Source organism: Coregonus clupeaformis, unplaced genomic scaffold, assembly GCF_020615455.1.
Source record: "Coregonus clupeaformis isolate EN_2021a unplaced genomic scaffold, ASM2061545v1 scaf0202, whole genome shotgun sequence".
In the NCBI taxonomy this organism is placed as follows: domain Eukaryota; kingdom Metazoa; phylum Chordata; class Actinopteri; order Salmoniformes; family Salmonidae; genus Coregonus; species Coregonus clupeaformis.
In genome coordinates, this window is record NW_025533657.1 from 347,265 (window position 1) to 366,817 (window position 19,553).

Genomic DNA, 19,553 nt, shown 5'->3' on the forward strand with positions numbered 1-19,553 from the left:
TGTTTTGCTCCCGTTTGGTTAAACAGTAAACAGTTTCCGCAATGAATACACCACTGGTCGCAAAAACAATGATTGATAGGCAGCTTAAACTTAATAAATTCAACCATTATTGGGTTAAAATACACATATAGGCCTACATTTTTGAACAGCCATCCACAACAACCCCAATCTGTAAGGCGCAAATAGCTAAATGAGAAAGCAGTGTGATTCACATCAATGCACTATGTAGCCTAAATATCAATAATAAGTGATAAGCTATCCATATTGCCCATAGGCTGCACACCTGCACCATTGCTGTCATCCTTACCTCCAAGCATTTATTCAAGTTGGATCATCTTTGGATGCTGACAACAGTCGCACCATTGGAAGACAGCTTGGCTGTAGCATACAAAAGCCTATTCCTGCTCTTTTCCTGTGATCCATCAAACACATTTGGTGTGTCATCATAGTGGTCTCTGACTTGTGGTCAGACTCGCTCGGCTGAAAAAACTTTAAACTTGCACCTTTTTTCTATGCTGATTGAAATATCATTGAGAAAACAGAAAGGTGTCAAATAATTTAAAAGTAATCCTAGAAGTAATCATCGTTTTTCAAAAGTATCTGTAATCTGTTTACAATATTTTTGCTGGTAATGTAACAGATTACTGTTAGTTTTTTTGTAATTACATGTAATGGATTGTTACTCCCCAACCCTGCAAATAATGAGACAATAATGAGACAATTTGTAAGTCCCTCTGGATAAGAGCGTCTGCTAAATGACTTAAATGTAAATGTTCAGTCTGTCGACAAGCATTTGTCTTAGATTCTAACACCCTAGTCTAAAGGGCTAATGCATCAATATTAGCTACAATTAGTGACACAACACATATTGTATACAGCAGAGCCTTGAAATTAGTTAGTGTTTCAGTTGGTGTTTATATCTCACCACAATGTCAAACATTAGCATATTGTGTCACATCATCATTCAGTTGCACTCTTATTAAAGGCTTTGACAAACTAATGACTAGATGAACATTGGTGGACTTAGCAAGTGTGAAAAAATAAGGTTTGGTGTGCTGAAACACTTTTTAAACCACAATTTATATATTACTTACACTTAATTGATGTTTTGATGCCTGTACCTGGCCTCCTTGGATTCAGTGACACAAAATATCATGGACACCTATAAGAACAACAATGTGAATATTGGTGGGGAAACACACAAATGGTAGTAAAAATGTGCAGGTAGATAGTATGCATAGTAAACGAAATACCCCCTTGAAAGGTAAACCGTCTGAATTCAGATAGATGACAAGCTGCCATCTTGTCTCACCCTCTCAAAGAGAATGCCTTTGAAATGGGAACCCTGATTTAAGCTTGTGACCATATTCAGGTATTGTGTCAATGTGGGTGTATGACACTAATGGTTGCCTCTTCCTGCTGCAGGTCCTTTCATGATGTGATCTGAGGGTGACTGTCGTATCATCCCCCTACTCACCACACTACCTCAGCGAGAAAGAGACTGTGTCAGAGAGAGAAGAGACGAAGAAAGCAGCCATGGGGTAAGGAGCGAAACCTCAACAAACATAGTATCATTATCATACTGTAAAATATAAATATATGTTAAATGGATAGTTCACAGGTATTAGAATAATTTACATGGTGCCAATCTTTTCCATTATGTTTTTCATTGAAGCCTGCATATTTCTCCTTATGCTTGTGGAGAGGAATATACACAAAAATGAAGGTGGAATATGGACTCAGTTCAACATTAGACAACTTTTGAGGCACGATAATGTCAGACTAATTTAGATTAGTGTTATTTTTTAAATTAGATTTTTTGGCAAAAACAGTGGCGTCGACAAATTCGAATTGGGGCAGCTTTTCTATCAAAGTGGCTGGTTTCCTTGAAAAAATCATGAAAGAAATACATATCCTTACAAATGTTTACACAATTCACTAATTTCATGACATCAAGCTTAGCTTGCTCATTTGAGCAAATTTACTGGGTTCATTATTCTACATCAACCAAGACACTCTGTATCTAATTGCCCTCCTTTAAAATGACTTACCCAATATGTAAATGCTCAGAGAATGTAGGTCTCCTTTGATCTGTTCAAATGCAGCACTATCATTTCTGATTCACCCCCAACAGAGACACAGTAAGGGGTCTGGGGCTTTTAAAATTACAACTATAATTTTTTCCCCCTGTTTTGTCTGCAATGCAGGAAAAAGCCCCTGATAATGTTTATTCCCCCCAAAAAAAAAATGACAAAAAAAAGATAGAGAAACGGTTCCACTTTGGGACCAAAGGCTTAGGATGGAGTTGAAGATGTTCCTTTATTAAATATATATTGTACTTTTTACAGTTTTTCTAAACAGTTTGAAATGCTTCCTCTTCTGGGTTTTAGGCTGGGTAACTGTAAAGCACTTTGTGACAACTGCTGATGTTAAAAGGGCTTTATAAAATGCATTTGCAAGGGAGCAGTGTATGTGACTGAAGCCGGGAGTGTTACAGCTAGACCAAGGACTCTGTAAAATATTTTTACAACAACATTTGTCACAAAATTATTTCCATTTAGACCGTCATTTTTGTGTATATGAGTAAGTGGATGAGTGAGTGAGAAAAAGAGAGTGAAAAATTCAGCCACCACAAACCAACCAAACCAGCACTTCCTACCCTCTGCGGAGCAGGCTTCTGCACTTTAATTGTGCTTTGTCAACCTCTGACCAAAGCTCAATCAAAACACTGTGAATAAAACAATGAGGCCATTCTGGAACAATAGTAATCCCGTCATGCACTGGTGTATTGTGAAGTTACCCTGGATGCTGATATTGGGTCAGTTTAGCATTTTCCCCACTAATAGTTATGGTGAACTAACACTCGCACTTGACTTTTTCCCTCCTTACTAGCTCTAACTTTGCTGATAGCTACTTTATTGAGGAGAAATGTACTTACTAGACTGTGATCTGTGGTTGTCCCAAAGCCACTCCTGCGTTGGCTGTGTGCTTAGGGTTGTAGTCCTGTTGGAAGGTGAACCTTCGCCCCAGTCTGAGGTACTGAGCGATCTGGAGCAGGTTTTCATCAAGGATCTCTCTGTACTTTGCTCCATTCATCTTTCCCTCGATCCTGACTAGTGTCCCAGTCCCTGCCGCTGAAAAACATCCCCAAGGCATGACGCTGCCACCCCCATGCTTCACAGTGGGGATGGTGCCAGGTTTCCTCCAGACGTGACGCTTGGCAGTCAGGCCAAAGAGTTCAATCTTGGTTTCATCAGACCAGAGAATCTTGTTTTTCATGGTCTGAGAGTCCTTTAGGTGCCTTTTGGCAAACTCCAAGCAGGCTGTCATGTGCCTATTACTGAGGAGTGGCTTCCGTCTGGCCACTCTACCATAAAGGCCTGATGGGTGGAGTGCTGCAGAGATGGTTGTCCTTCTGGAAGGTTCTCCCATCTCCACAGAGGAACTCTGGAGCTCTGTCAGAGTGACCATCGGGTTCTTGGTCACCTCCCTGACCAAGGCTCTTCTCCCCCGATTGCTCAGTTTGGCTGGGCGGCCAGCTCTAGGAAGAGTCTTGGTGGTTCCAAACTTCTTCTATTTAAGAATGATGGAGGCCACTGTGTTCTTGGGGACCTCCAATGCTGCAGAAATGTTTTGGTAGCCTTCCCCAGATCTGTGCCTCGACACAATCCTGTCTCGGAGCTCTACGGACAATTCCTTCGACCTCATGGCTTGGTTTTTGCTCTGACATGCACTGTCAACGGTGGGACCTTATATAGACAGGTGTGTGCCTTTCCAAATCATGTCCAATCAATTGAATTTACCACAGGTGGACTCCAATCAAGTTGAAGAAACATCTCAAGGATTTTCAATGGAAACAGGATGCACCTGAGCTCAATTGTTGAGTCTCATAGCAAAGGGTTTGAATACTTATGTAAATAAGGTATTTCTGTTTTTCATTTTTAATACATTTGCAAAAATTCCTAAAAACTTGTTTTTACTTTGTCATTATGTGGTATTCTGTGTAGATTGATGAGGGACATGTTTTATTTAATCCATTTTAGAATAAGGCTGTAATGTAACAAAATGTGGAAATAGGGAAGGGGTTTGAATACTTTCCAGAATACACTGTAGGTAGGGATAAAGTGACCATGCAACAGGATAGATAATAAACAGTAACAGCAGCGTATGTGATGAGTCAAAAGAGTTAGTGCAAAAAGGGTCAATGCAGATAGTCTGGGTTGGTTAACTATTTAACTAACTATTTAGCAGTCTTATGGCTTGGGGTAGAAGCTGTTCTGGGTCTTGTTGGTTCCAGACTTGGTGCATCGGTACTGCTTGCCAAGCGGTAGCAGAGAGAACAGTCTATGACTTGGATGCGGTGTCCTGCTACGCACCAGTGTGTTCTGTGCACCACATGCGTATTACTTTAGTATTCTCCCAGCACAGTGCACAATACATTGTAAAGTTATAATCTGTTCTGTTTAGGGGTAGGTAGGGGAGACAGGCCTGCACCTTCACAGACACCCCCCCACTCCGAGCCAGCTTGCTTCTTCTCTTTCTGTCACTATCAAACTATCAAGGAATTCAATAATAAAAAAGGAATGAAAATAACTTCTTCCTTCTTTTCTTTTCTTTTTTAAGTATCTGAAAGGGGCTTTCATGGACTGCTGCATAATGTAGGTTGTCATAGCAACAGCCTCCCTCCTGGGAGGGGAGAGGCTGCAGAGAGTGATCCCCTTAGTAACCAAGGCCACGCTGCAAGTTGAGCACGCACGGGATAAAGTTGAACATCGAAGTGAACAAAACTTTTCACAATTGGAGTGTCAAAAGAATTGCCCAACATGTGTAGGCCTATGTGATTTTAGAGTCAAAGTTTGCAAACTTTCATGAGTTTGATTAGGCTATGTGAAATAATTATTGTGGGAAGGAGCTATTTCGAAATTATTAAAATAAAACAAATCTATATATAATATTTAATATTTATCATCTAAATATTTGTATGTTAAGGCATAGGCTACAAATAATAAAATAGAAAACAAACAAACAGTCAATTCTCCACCCTGTCACAAAAAAATTAAATGAAATCACAAAAGCAGCATACACTTGAATAATGTATGAAATATAGTCTATTTTTTTACATCTGCTGCGCACATCCAATGAATGTAATATTCATGGCCTTTTTAAGCGGATTGGGTTAATGCATGTGTGTATTCCACTGGGATTGCCTCCCTGCCTCGCTTTTTTGTCACAACAGATATGCATTTAAAGCTGCAGCGTAGAACCAACCCACTGCTTCATTTCCACTGAAATTGACAGAGAAGGCAGGGTGCGCACAGTTTTTGCTCCTCTCTCGTAAATATTGCCCTGACGAGACTGATTGACCATACACAAATGCTCTAACAAAACGTGAGTATTTCTCAGTTTATTCTTGGAGGGATACTTCGAGATCTGTTCAATGTGTTCGTTGTTTGATGCGTCATTGTAAATTATTGCAATTTGTTTTATCAAACGATGCATGTAGTCTAGAGCGCATGCATGGGACACTTGCGTTATTGTATGAAGATTGAAATAGGCTACTCAAACAATGTTGAAATGTTGTTTCAGTCACTCGTCACTTGCTTTATCAGCACAAGAAATCAATGCGTGTCATATGCAGTCTTGTTTGATTTAATATAGTTTTATGGTTTGACTTGTTGTAGGCTATTCTCATACATTGTTGCCATATAAAAACATTTCTCCACCCATCAGCTACTGGCAACATTTCACCACCCACAGCTTCTTGAATGGCACTCAGGATGGTTTTGAAGGGCCATCCTCTGTCTGATTGGGTAACATGGCATCATAGGTGAGGAGGGATGCATGGATGAAATGCATCTGGGGCCAGATATATCAAGGTTCTCAGAGTAGGAGTGCTGACCTACGATCAGATCAGGTCCCCCCCTGTCCATGTAATCTTATTTATGGTGATCTAAAAGGCTAAACTGACCCTAAATCAGCCCTCCTACTCTGAGATGCTTGATCCATACAGCCCAAGGACAGGACTAGAGTATGTAGGCCTGCGCTGGATTAGAACTATTGATGCTATGTTAGCATTTTAGGTTATTCATTTCTTGTACTCCTTGTTTTTGTTGAATCGTTTTACTTGCAATGGTCATAATATGTGATAGCTTCAGCTGACTTATTTCACTACTCGGTCATTGTAGGTTGCTGGATAAGATGGTATGTCTGTGGTTGCACGTACTACTATCTCATTTGTTGTTTTCTTTCATTTAGACTCATTCATGAAGTTTGTATGAAATCCATTCTTCCATTCACACAGTACTTTGGTATGCTCCAGTAGTCTTCACATGAATTAATAACATTGCTTCAGTCACGGCTTCATACAGTCATTCAATTTACATTCCTTTTCCTCAGACCCCCAGTTCCTCTAAGCAGATTCTGTAATTGAATGCACTGTAAAGTCTTATTACATAACCCTCTCACTTTCTCTCGCTCTCTTTTTGTCTATCTCTCTCTTTTCATCTCTCTTGCTCTGCCTCTCTCTCAATTCAAAGGGCTTTATTGGCATGGGAAACACGTTTACATTGCCAAAGCAAGTGGAAAAGATAACAAACAAAAGTGATAAACAGTCTGAAATTAACAGTAAATATTACACTTACAAACGTTTAAAAAGAATAGACATTTCAAATGTTATATTACTGGCAATGTACAATGTGCAAATAGTTGAAGTACGAAAGGGAATATAAATCGACAGATAAATATAGGATGTATTTACAATGTGCTCTACTGGTTGCCCTTTTCTTGTGGCAACAGGTCACAAATATTGCTGCTGTGATGGCACACTGTGGTATTTCACCTAATAGATATGGGAGTTTATCAAAATTGTATTTGTTTTCAAAATTTTTTTAGGTCTGTGTAATCTGAGGGAAATATGTGTCTCCAATATGGTCATACATTTGGCAGGAGGTTAGGAAGTGCAGCTCAGTTGCCACCTCATTTTGTGGGCAGTGGGCACATAGCCTGTCTTCTCTCGAGAGCCAGGTCTGCTCACTGAGTCTGTACATAGTCAAAGGTTTCCTTAATTATGGGTCAGTCACAGTAGTCAGGTATTCTGCCACTGTACTCTCTGTTTAGGGCCAAATAGCATTCCAGTTTGCTTAGTTTTTTGGTTAGTTCTTTCCAATGTGTCAAGTAATTATCTTTGCATTTTCTAAAGTTTTGGATGGGTCTAATTGTGTTGCTGACCTGGGGCTCTGTGGGGTCTGTTTGTGTTTGTGAACAGAGCCCCAGGACCAGCTTGCTGAGGGGAATTTTCTCTAGGTTCATCTCTCTTTAGCTGAGGGTTTTGTTATGGAAGGTTTGGGAATCGCTTCATTTCAGGTGGTTGTAGAATTTAATGGCTCTTTTCTGGATTCTGATAATTAGGGGGTATCGTGGCTCTCGCTCTCGCTCTCGCTCTCTCGCTCTCTCTCTCGCTCTCTCTCTAACCCCTCTCTCTCCCCATCTCTTTTATTGGATGGCTTCCCACCACACAGTGGCAAAGTCCTCCCTGTGACATCAGTGGCTCATGAATGCAGTAACTATTTCTCAGAAACAGGAAGTAGCGTGGGACGGGTGCCGCAGTATGTTAGCAGGATGCGCGTTCCTCCACTACTGCACCAGTGCAGTGCAGCCCCAGAGCTGGACCTGAGGGATTGTTTTTCTCTTCTCATGGCCTACATATATTGTATATGCAGTGTTTCTCATTTCAGGAGTAGGGAGAAGTTGCCCCTAGACACTGATCTAGGGTCAGTTTATCATTTTCTCCAATAATGGTTAGGATTAGGGGTGGTAATACCCAGGAGGTGCAGGTTTTTGTTATTTCCTAGTATTAACACACCTGATTAACTTCATCAAGAGATTGGTGATTAGTTGATGAGTTGAATCAGGTGTGAATTGAGAGTGTTGGGCTAGAACAAAACATTTGCACCCCTGGCGGTTCCCTCCAGGAATGTATCGAGAAACTGCTATATAGGCAGGAGGAAGGTACCAGTAACTATGCAGTTCACTCCTTTATATGGGCCCTTGTAGATTTTAAGGATCGAATGGGTATAAGAAAGTTGTAATAGCGCTGCCTAGCCTTCTGGTTAGCTAAATGGAGTTTCTGGCATATTGCTTATTCACATTATCCTCTCACCAGATCTAAAAGGAGACATCAATAAGACTTAGTGTCTAGGTTAATCTCTCTAATGCATGCATGGAAAATAGTGATATCCATTGCATGTTGCTCAAACCATGCTGCAGTGTGGCAATATTGCCTTGCCGGTATTGATAGTTAGTAGTGGCTAGGCTACTGGACGGTTGACCACTTATTGACTTATCCAGTTTGGACACAGCCTGTGGGCCCTAAAGGCTTACAACACTGGTGTCCTTTTGACGTTTGGTGACCCATGTGAGGATGTGGGTCGATGGCAATGGTTGCTGCTGGAAGCCAGGCTGGTTCTGGCTGGGGGTTGTTAATGTGCAGGGTGACTAGCTGGTGGTAATTGGTTGCAACACACACACTCACACATGCAAATACCCACTCACAACAAGTGTATTTCCCACTCATACCAGTAGGGGATGTCAATGGCTCACAAAAGAAGCATGAATCAATGCATGAAATCCACCATTGTACTGAAAGTCTCCCACACACCTTCACAACAACAAATTAGATGGTTATCTTGGGTCAGTTTTGCATTTCCCACAGTAATGGTTAATGTAAGGATTGGGGGAGGGGAAGCTGATCTTATATCTGTAGCTATATGAAACCAACCCAGAGCATGATGGAGATGCTGGAAGCGTAACACTGGAGAGTTCTCCTGCTGTTTGTTATGCAGTGTATTATGAGTGAACACACACATTGGAGAGGTTAAAATTAATTTGAATATGGTGGTGCTGGAGACGTAGCAGCATGTCATTCACGGGTGGCCTACTACCCTCTGTACTGTATTACTTACATACAGTACCAGTCAAAAGTTTGGACACACCTACTCATTCAAGGGTTTTTCTTTATTTTTACTATTTTTTATATTGTAGAATAATAGTGAAAACATCAAAACTATGAAATAACACATATGGAAAAAAGTATTTGATCCCCTGCTGATTTTGTACGTTTGCCCACTGACAAAGAAATGATCAGTCTATCATTTTAATGGTAGGTTTATTTGAACAGTGAGAGACAGAATAACAACAACAAAATCCAGAAAAACGCATGTCAAAAATTTTATAAGTTGATTTGCATTTTAATGAGGGAAATAAGTATTTGACCCCCTCTCAATCAGAAAGATTTCTGGCTCCCAGGTGTCTTTTATACAGGTAACGAGACTCTTAAAGGGAGTGCTCCTAATCTCAGCTTGTTCACTGTAATAAAGACACCTGTCCACAGAAGCAATCAATCAATCAGATTCCAAACTCTCCACCATGGCCAAGACCAAAGAGCTCTCCAAGGATGTCAGGGACAAGATTGTAGACCTACACAAGGCTGGAATGGGCTACAAGACCATCGCCAAGCAGCTTGGTGAGAAGGTGACAACAGTTGGTGCGATTGTTCGCAAATGGAAGAAACACACAACTCTCAATCTCCCTCGGCCTGGGCTCTCACCTCGTGGAGTTACAATGATCATGAGAACGGTGAGGAATCAGCCCACAACTACACGGGAGGATCTTGTCAATGATCTCAAGGCAGCTGGGACCATAGTCACCAAGAAAACAATTGGTAACACACTACGCCGTGAAGGACTGAAATCCTGCAGCGCCCTCAAGGTCCCCCTGCTCAAGAAAGCACATATACAGGCCCGTCTGAAGTTTGCCAATGAACATCTGAATAATTCAGAGGAGAACTGGGTGAAAGTGTTGTGGTCAGATGAGACCAAAATCGAGCACTTTGGCATCAACTCATCTCGCCATGTTTGGAGGAGGAGGAATGCTGCCTATGACCCCAAGAACACCATCCCCACCGTCAAACATGGAGGTGGAAACATTATGCTTTGGGGGTGTTTTTCTACTAAGGGGACAGGACAACTTCACCGCATCAAAGGGACGATGGACGGGGCCATGTACCGTCAAATCTTGGGTGAGAACCTCCTTCCGTCAGCCAGGGCATTGAAAATGGGTCGTGGATGGGTATTCCAGCATGACAATGACCCAAAACACACGGCCAAGGCAACAAAGGAGTGGCTCAAGATTAAGCACATGAAGGTCCTGGAGTGGCCTAGCCAGTCTCCAGACCTTAATCCCACAGAAAATCTGTGGAGGGAGCTGAAGGTTCGAGTTGCCAAACGTCAGCCTCGAAACCTTAATGACTTGGAGAAGATCTGCAAAGAGGAGTGGGACGAAATCCCTCCTGAGATGTGTGCAAACCTGGTGGCCAACTACAAGAAATGTCTGACCTCCTGTGATTGCCAACAAGGGTTTTGCCACCAAGTACTAAGTCATGTTTTGCAGAGGGGTCAAAAACTTATTTCCCTCATTTAAAATGCAAATCAATTCATAACATTTTTGACATGCGTTTTTCTGGATTTTGTTGTTATTCTGTCTCTCACTGTTCAAATAAACCTACCATTAAAATTATAGACTGATCATGTCTTTGTCAGTGGGCAAACGTACAAAATCAGCAGCGGATCAAATACTTTTTTCCCTCACTGTACATACATACAGTTGAAGTCAGAAGTTTACATACACTTAGGTTGGAGTTGTTAAATCGTTTTTTCACCACTCCACACATTTCTTGTTAACAAACTATAGTTTTGGGAAGTTGGGTACGACATCTACTTTGTGCATGACACAAGTAATTTTTCCAACAATTGTTTACAGACAGATTATTTCACTTATAATTCACTGTATCACAATTCCAGTGGGTCAGAAGTTTACATACACTAAGTTGACTGTGCCTTTTAAACAGCTTGGAAAATTCCAGAAAATGATATGGCTTTAGAAGCTTCTGATTGACATAATTTGAGTCAATTGGAGCTGTACCTGTGGATGTATTTCAAGGCCTACCTTCAAACTCAGTGCCTCTTTGCTTGACATCATGGGAAAATCAAAATAAATCAGCCAAGACCTCAGAAAAAAAATTGTAGACCTCCACAAGTCTGGTTCATCCTTGGGAGCAATTTCCAAATGCCTGAAGGTACCTCGTTCATCTGTACAAACAATAGTACGCAAGTATAAACACCATGGGACCACGCAGCTGTCATACCGCTCAGGAAGGAGACGAGTTCTGTCTCCTAGAGATGAACGTACTTTGGTGCAAATCAATCCCAGAACAACAGCAAAGGACCTTGTGAAGATTCTGGAGGAAACGAGTACAAAAGTATCTATATCCACAGTAAAATGAGTCCTATATCGACATAACCTGAAAGGCTGCTCAGCAAGGAAGAAGCAACTGCTCCAAAACAGCCATAAAAAGCCAGACTATGGTTTGCAACTGCACATGGGGACAAAGATTGTACTTTTTAGAGAAATGTCCTCTGGTCTAATGAATCAAAAATAGAACTGTTTGGAAGAATAAGGGAGTGACTTGCAAGCCAAAGAACACCATCCCAACCCTGAAGCACTGGGGTGGCAGCGTCATGCTGTGGGGGTGCTTTACTGCAGGAGGGACTGGTGCATTTCACAAAATAGATGGCATCATGAGGAAGGAAAATTATGTGGATGTATTGAAGCAACATCAAGACATCAGTCAGGAAGTTAAAGCTTGGTCGCAAATGGGTCTTCCAAATGGACAATGACCCCAAGCATACTTCCAAAGTTGTGGCAAAATGGCTTAAGGACAACAAAGTCAAGGTATTGGAGTGGCCATCACAAAGCCCTGACCTCAATCCTATAGAAAATGTGTGGGCAGCACTGAAAAAGTGTGTGTGCGAGCAAGGAGGCCTACAAACCTGACTCAGTTACACCAGCTCTGTCAGGACGAATGGGCCAGAATTCACCCAACTTATTGTGGGAAGCTTGTGGAAGGCTACCCAAAACGTTTGACCCAAGTTAAACAATTTTAAAGGCAGTGCTACCAAATACTAATTGAGTGTATGTAAACTTCTGACCCACTGGAAAAAAAGCTGAAATAAATCATTCTCTCTACTATTATTCTGACATTTCACATTCTTAAAATAAAGTGGTGATACTAACTGATCTAAGACAGGGAATTTTTACTAGGATTAAATGTCAGGAATTGTGAAAAACTGAGTTTACATACACCTTAGCCAAATACATTTAAACTTCCGACTTCAACTGTACATACATACATGCATGTATGCATGCATGCATGCATGCATGCATACAGTACCAGTCAAAAGTTTGGACACACCTACTCATTCAAGGGTTTTTCTTTATTTTTACTATTTTTTATATTGTAGAATAGTAGTGAAGACATAAAGTATGAAAGAACACAAATGGAATCATGTAGTAACCAAAAAAAGTGTTAAACAAATCAACCTATCTTTTATATTTGAGATTCTTCAAATAGCCACCTTTTGCCTTGATGACAGCTTTGCACACTCTTGGCATTGTCTCAACCAGCTTCATGAGGTAGTCACCTGAAATGCATTTCAATTAACAGGTATGCCTTCTTTTAAAGTTAATTTGTGGAATTGCTTTCCTTAATGTGTTTGAGCCAATCAGTTGTGTTGTGACAAGGTAGGGGGTATACAGAAGATAGCCCTATTTGGTAAAAGACCAAGTCCATATTATGGCAAGAACAGCTCAAATAAGCAAAGAGAAACGACAGTCCATCATTACTTTAAGACATGAAGGTCAGTCAATACGGAAAATGTCAAGAACTTTGAAAGTTTCTTCAAGTGCAGTTGCAAAAACCATCAAGCGCTATGATGAAACTGGCTCTCATGAGGACTGCCACAGGAATGGAAGACCCAGAGTTACCTCTGCTGCTGAGGATAAGTTCATTAGAGTTACCAGCCTCAGAAATTGCAGTCCAAATAAATGCTTCACTGAGTTCAAGTAACAGACACATCTCAACATCAACTGTTCAGAGGAGACTGTGTGAATCAGACCTTCATGATTGAATTGCTGCAAAGAAACCATTACTAAAGGACACCAATAAGAAGAAGAGACTTGCTTGGGCCAAGAAACACGAGCAATGGACATTAGACCATTAGACACCTCCAGGCTGTGTAAGGGCTATTTTTTCCACAATCCCCCGACCTCAACCCAATTGAGATGGTTTGGGATGAGTCGGACCGCAGAGTGAAGGAAAAGCAGCCAACAAGTGCTCAGAATATGTGGGAACTCCTTCAAGACTGTTGGAAAAGCATTCCAGGTGAAGCTGGTTGAGAGACTGACAAGAGTGTGCAAAGCTGTCATCAAGGCAAAGGGTGGCTATTTTGAAGAATCTCAATTATAAAATATATTTTGATTTGTTTAACACTTTCTTGGTTACTACATGATTCCGTGTGTTATTTCATAGTTTTCATGTCTTCACTATTATTCTACAATGTAGAAAATAGTAAAAATAAAGAAAAACCCTGGAATGGGTAGGTGGGTCCAAACTTTTGACTGGTACTGTACATGCATACACACACACACACACACACACACACACACAGAGAACAGCTTGTTTCCATGGCACCCGTAATGTAATGGTGTGATTTGGTGTGCTCCTCTGAGTAGAAAATGGGTTAATGTACCCTGAAAAGCTGGCTCGTAATTGATTACATTCAGAGAAGCAATAGAGTAGATTTAGGAATAGTGAATGGACTGATGAGTTGTCTTAGCGAAGAAGATTGTTGTGTAAATGGACGAGCTATGCCTGACCGCAATGCCGTACCTAGGATAATCGTGTGTGTGTTTGCATGCCTGTTTGTGCGTTTTTCTGTCTGTACATGTCTAGGTCTGTGTATGTGTACAATATTTCCAGGGCTCTCATCTTGCAGCCAATCCAAGCATGAAATAGCATGTATGCTCTCTGCCCACTCCTCTCATCCTCTCTGGGTTCAATGCTAACAGTCTGCTATCGCTCTCTGTCTGCGTCCCAAATGGGCTCTTGTCAAAAGTAGTGCACTATATAGGGAATAAGGTGTCATTTGGGACGCAGGCTCTGTTTCTCTCTCTCTCTCTCTCTCTCTCTCTCTCCAAGCAGATTTAGACCAAATCACTTATCTAATCTCATCTACCGCTGAGGCCAACATACGTGAACTTGCATACATTGAAGTGGCTCCTAACCACTGAATCCTGATCAGATATTGTTCCATTCACATCATGGTTAAGGTTAAAATGGGGATAATTTTTTGTATGTGAAGGGTGATTCTAGGGGTTGGTCTCAATAGTCTAATATGGATTCCTCTCCTTGTTTCCTCTCCTTATTTTGTACTAATCTCCAATGAATGTGGTAAATGTCCACTCAAATGTTGCTTTTGCCCGGCTAGTTATTTCATGTCAGTGCAGATGAAGGAAAATGTAGACTATTGAGATACACCCCAGACACCTTGTACACCATGTTTGGCATGATCACTCAACTATCTCTATATTTCACACTTGCTGTTGTATCCCAGTAAGTGTATGTTTGTGTTCTGCAATGACCAGTGGACATTATCAGAGAAGCCCATCTACCATCTATTAACACAGAGGCTAGCTAGACTGAATGCAAACCTCTGAGTCAACCAAGTACACTCTGTCCTAATGTGTCTAAGTACACATTGTACGCTGTATTCTGTGATGTCATGATGTTTTGTGTTTTCCCAGGACCACAGATGGAAATTAGCTATTTGGCTACATCTGATTTAAATACAGTTCTTGTGCATAGTCCCTGACAAATAAACGAAAATAAAAATAGGCTAAACATTATAACTGTGTATGTTGTTGTAGGCGTGTCCTGGTTATGGCTATGTGATGGTGATGCTATAGGTCATAGTAGGCCTGTGTCTCCATAGACCCTTCTTTAAGAGGGTCTTAATCCATTTAAGTGAGGGTGGAAGTGGTTAGGGAGGATACAAATGCATTTGGTGATTGCTGCAGACATTATTAGGCTCTGCCAATAGCATTACAGTAGGAGAGAGAGAGGAAATTCCCAAGGGCAGGTCTGTGGCATAAGGACATATTGGCTAGAGAGTGTGTGTGTGTGTGTGGAGGGTGTTTTTGAAGGGGGGAGGTAGGGCTAGGGATCTCTGTATTTTTCTATGTCTGCATACGTGCATAGGGTGTGTGATGAGTCACCAGACAACATAAGTGTTTCTTTCATTGTCCAGTGCCGTGCTGCAGTTCCAATGGCTGTGCTGTGAGAGATATAGAGATGGAAGGCTATTTAAGAGGAAGGCTTTATTGGTATCAGTGGCACCAGACCAAAACAGGATAGACTGAGTTTGCCCTACTCCCCTCTGTGCCAAACACTGCAGAGAGGGGTCCTTCTGCTGTCTGACATATACATTCACACAGCACTGTTCACCAGACTCGTGCTGTGTTGTTTTCAAGACCCCAGGGAGCTTCAGAGTGGCATGTTATTATGACCAGTGCTCCCTTGATCATGGTGATTGGTGGGTAAAGTAGTTTTCTGGAAGTAGTACTGTATTTCTCTTCCCCCGTGCCTCAACATCCTGTCTTTGTTTGGGGAGATGGACTGCATTTCATTTCAAAACAGTGGTCCCTGTCCCTGTGCCCTTGTTCACTCCCCTTCACACATCTGAGACAGCTGGATGGGTAAAGGCAACATGGCCAAAAACGAGTTGGAGCTGTTGCTTACACCTACCCTGTCGTTTCAGGTCTGTGAAGGGGAGTGAAGGGGGGCATAAGGAGGGAGCATCTTTCTGGAATGAAGCCCAGCCATGCTCATCTGGGTGTTGTTGCATCATCGCTGTTGTTTACAAAGCTGTAGACTACAAACCCCAGGGCTACTTTGACAACCTGTTGGTTAATGAATGAATAAATAGCCTATGATCTTTGTCCTTACATAAGGGGTGTCAAACTCAATTCCTGGAGGGCTGTGTTTCTGCTGGTGTTTGTTATTTCCTTTCGATTTGTGTCCAGTTAAGACCTAGACAACAAGGAGGGGAGTTCCTAACTATTCAATTACCTTAAATGATCAATCAATGACAAGGGAGTGAGCGAAAACCTGCAGACACTCCGCCTTCCAGGATTTGAGTTTGACACCCCTGCAAGACAAACACGCAGAAAGTGAACTTTTGGACAGCCAAATAATGTATATAAAATTGGTGCTCAATTAGCTCTCTACTGTATTTTAGCATGTTATTCATGAGTATGGCCTTTTAGTAAAGACTTTACAAGAAGTGACAACATAATTCTTAATTGGCACAATTTTAGTCAATAGTCTGCATATTCATTCATCATCCGCTAGTGTTTTGCTCCAGGTCTAATTGTGAGGCCAACAACACTTTCAGCTTTCAGCTGTGTAGCGGCATTGCTTCCTGATCGATAACTGTGTTCAGACTGCCCACACAACTATACCAATGTGACTCAGTACTTTCCCAAAGGATGCTGGGATGTCAGCTGGGTCGTGTTCTTGGTGCATGGTCATTAGGCATCGAACTGAACAAATGGGACTGAAACTGGGAGGGAAATTTGATTTGACTTCCTGAACTCCAATAAAAAAGGCTTGTTTTTGTTTTCTGTTACAAAATGTTTTGCCGCTTTGTACCCCTAATGAACACGACCCAAGAAGGGTCTGAGGGGCCTGGTGCTGGACTCCTAGGCCCTGTTCCATTTTGGCCACTAGACCCTTCCCTTAGCCCCTACCTCTGCTGTTCACAGATCTGAAATTACTTGATCGGTGAAAACAAGTTAAGCATAGCATATTTAGTGAGTTAGGGGAAGCCATTGCCGCATTGCTTCCACTTATCCAGTCTGTCCACATCTGTGAACACTGAATGGGTAAGAATATGGGGTAGAGGCTAGGGACTTAAATAGAACCGAACCCAAAACCGCCACAAAACACTCCCCGTCGATGTAATAATCTACTGATAAAGGCCTATTCCACAAGGACTAGCTTTTCGACTCTCTTGCCCCTAACTTAACAACCTCTTTTGAACCCTACATTTCCCCAGCCTCAGGGGCTTTGCCTTCTATTTGGTACTGTTTAGCTCACTTTGGTTCTTGTATTCAATTTCTCTGGTATAATTAATAACATCATTGCTGAGTCCTTCTCCCGCTGGCCTGCCATATAACAAATAAATGGAAGACACGTGCAAAAAGCAGTTAAGGTTGATTATCTTTTCCTGTTTCTCCATTAAAAAACTGTGCTGTTGCTGCAAGGCTTATAGTGAGTTATTTGACACCACTTTGTGTAGATACCTTTGGGAAAGACATTACTACCATCTTGTGGTTAGTGAATGGTTGGCCAAAACCCAGGAAATGGTTTTTGCCAACCATTTACTCAGACCTATCGTCAGAGGTGTGGAGAAGACCATGAAACCGTAATGGAGGAGAACTCAACGACCGCTTGTTTGGTTTTGAGGGCTAATGGAGCGTGCAGATGTTTTTACCCCCACTCCTCATCAGGGACTTTATGTAGGAGTCCTGAAGTTTAAACCAGTTATTTACCTCAGCAATTACATAAATTCAATGTGCTGCAATGTTGTTGTTTTTAGGCACTGGAAAAGGTGCCTGATTCATTCAGTACTGTACTATATACAATACATTTATGTGAAATAGGTTCCCATACTGGTTCTACATCTAATGAAAATGCATGTATTATGTACGGTATCATAGTACTTTTACCTTGGATTGAATAGAAGTGAAATAAATAGCTTTACTATCATTTTCACCTGGAGAGAAACACCATTGTAAATACAAATATTATCATCCCTTTCTAACCATGCAAAACATGCTCTTCTAAAACATGACATTCAAATCAACAGTGGCTTCCGGCCTGTCCTGTTTGTTTCCCCCTCTCCTCTCCTCTTTTTACACATCCCTTCCTCTCTCCCTCCTTATCTAGTGAAGTCTGTTGTTTTCTGCCTGTGACGCCTCTGGCCCTGTGGGGAGCAGCCAAACACACACATGTGGCCACCCCCAAGCCTCACTGAGCTCTGCGATTGGTCAATGCCTCTCCCCTGACAGTGGGTCCCCTCCCCCCTCCCGCTCCACTCAGCTGGTGGTTTCTCTGTCAGTCTGTTTGCATTATTGTAACAGCTCCAGCCTCTCACACACGCTCCCTCACACACACACACACACACACACACCGTGTCAGAGATGAGAGGGATTATGTGACAGGGAAATCTGTGTGGACGTTCTCACATACCGAGAGAGGAGATAGAAACAGAACAGCCATGGAGTTCAAGTAAGTGGTGTTTTCTGGGCATGGAGAAGGGAGGATGGAAAGAGAGAGGGGAGAAAAATTGGGACATTGACAAGAGAAATGAAGAAGGGAGGAAGTTGTATTATATGCGTAGTGTCTCCTTTGGGGTGATAGAGGTGTGTGTGTGTGTGTGTGAAGTCTCCATGTATGTCACTAAGTGTGCGTCTCTGTAGGGCTGCCCCTCTAGCACCTACAGTCAGAGATAATGAGTTGACTAGACACATACAATGTCAAGGGAAAGATCGATAGTTGACTTCCTCATTTCACTCAAATACCATATATCTCTTGAAATATTACTGGAACCATTTTCTTGAATAGGAACATCCTATCACAACACTACGAGCAATTGTGTGGTGGCTGAATGTTGAACTTAGATCTTACTGTGTGTACACATAGCACGTGTGTGTGTGTGCGCTCATTCTTCTACAGTATTTTTGTTTGTCAGGTGTTTGACACTTGCACTTGTTCTCCCATTGTGTGTGTGTGTGTGTGTGTGTGTGTGTGTGTGTGTGTTGAGTTTTATCAGCATGGGCAGGCTGTAGACTGACGCCCATGCGAGGAAACCAGACACTGATGATACATTGATAGGAGGAGGGCTGTGAGAGTGTGTGTGTGTGTGTGTCCAAAATGGGACCATAGTCCCTACATAGTGCACTACTTTTGCCCAGAGCCATATGGGCCCTGGTCAAAAGTGGTGCACTAAATAGGGGGGCTCTGGTCAAAACTAGTGTACTACATTTGGGACACGGCCTGTGTATCGATTGCTGTGGTGATGAAACTTGATATCTGGCGGTTGCACTGGTCCACTGTTCATCATGCAGACAGTTATGGGCAGCTATATGGGCTACAATGGGTGTGGGGCTCTGTAACAAGTCAAGCGCTGAAATCTTCAGTGAGATATGATGCGATACAATTGTAATTAAATGCTATTTTAATGATTATTCCCCATTTTCATGCTTAGAATATATTTGTGAATTAATTAGCTATTTTATTGAGGTCTGCCTTTTATTTCATCTTATGAAATTATGTTTCCTTTGCCTATTTCCCTTATTGTTCCATGAACTGTTTTCTTTATATCTATCTGATATTCTGATGGTTGATATTGAGCCAAGTGGATTATATTGTGTTCATGTTAGCTCTGAAACGTTTAGCCTTTTTATTTGCATTTAGCTAATACATTTGTGGTTGAGTGTGCTAAAGGATAGTTTGCTCAAAAACATGGGATAGTTTGCGTCAAAAACATGAAAACATGCAAAACACAATCATCATCACAGTTTTTGCTCTGTACTAA

The 19,553-nt window shown here is 41.7% G+C and overlaps 1 protein-coding gene across 3 annotated transcripts in view; it reads left to right on the forward strand.

Annotated features, from left to right (window-relative positions):
* The first annotated feature begins 5,291 nt into the window (after window positions 1-5,291).
* LOC121560103 (tripartite motif-containing protein 2) overlaps window positions 5,292-19,553 on the forward strand; it is a 48,312-nt gene continuing 34,050 nt past the window's right edge. For 2 of the 3 annotated variants that reach the window (XM_045214142.1, XM_045214147.1), the window contains exon 1: window positions 18,081-18,244. The gene's annotated coding sequence lies outside the window, so the exon portion shown is untranslated. Of the gene's footprint in view, window positions 5,389-18,080; window positions 18,245-19,553 lie in introns of those variants that run through there. The other variant, XM_045214143.1, reaches the window with a different exon arrangement.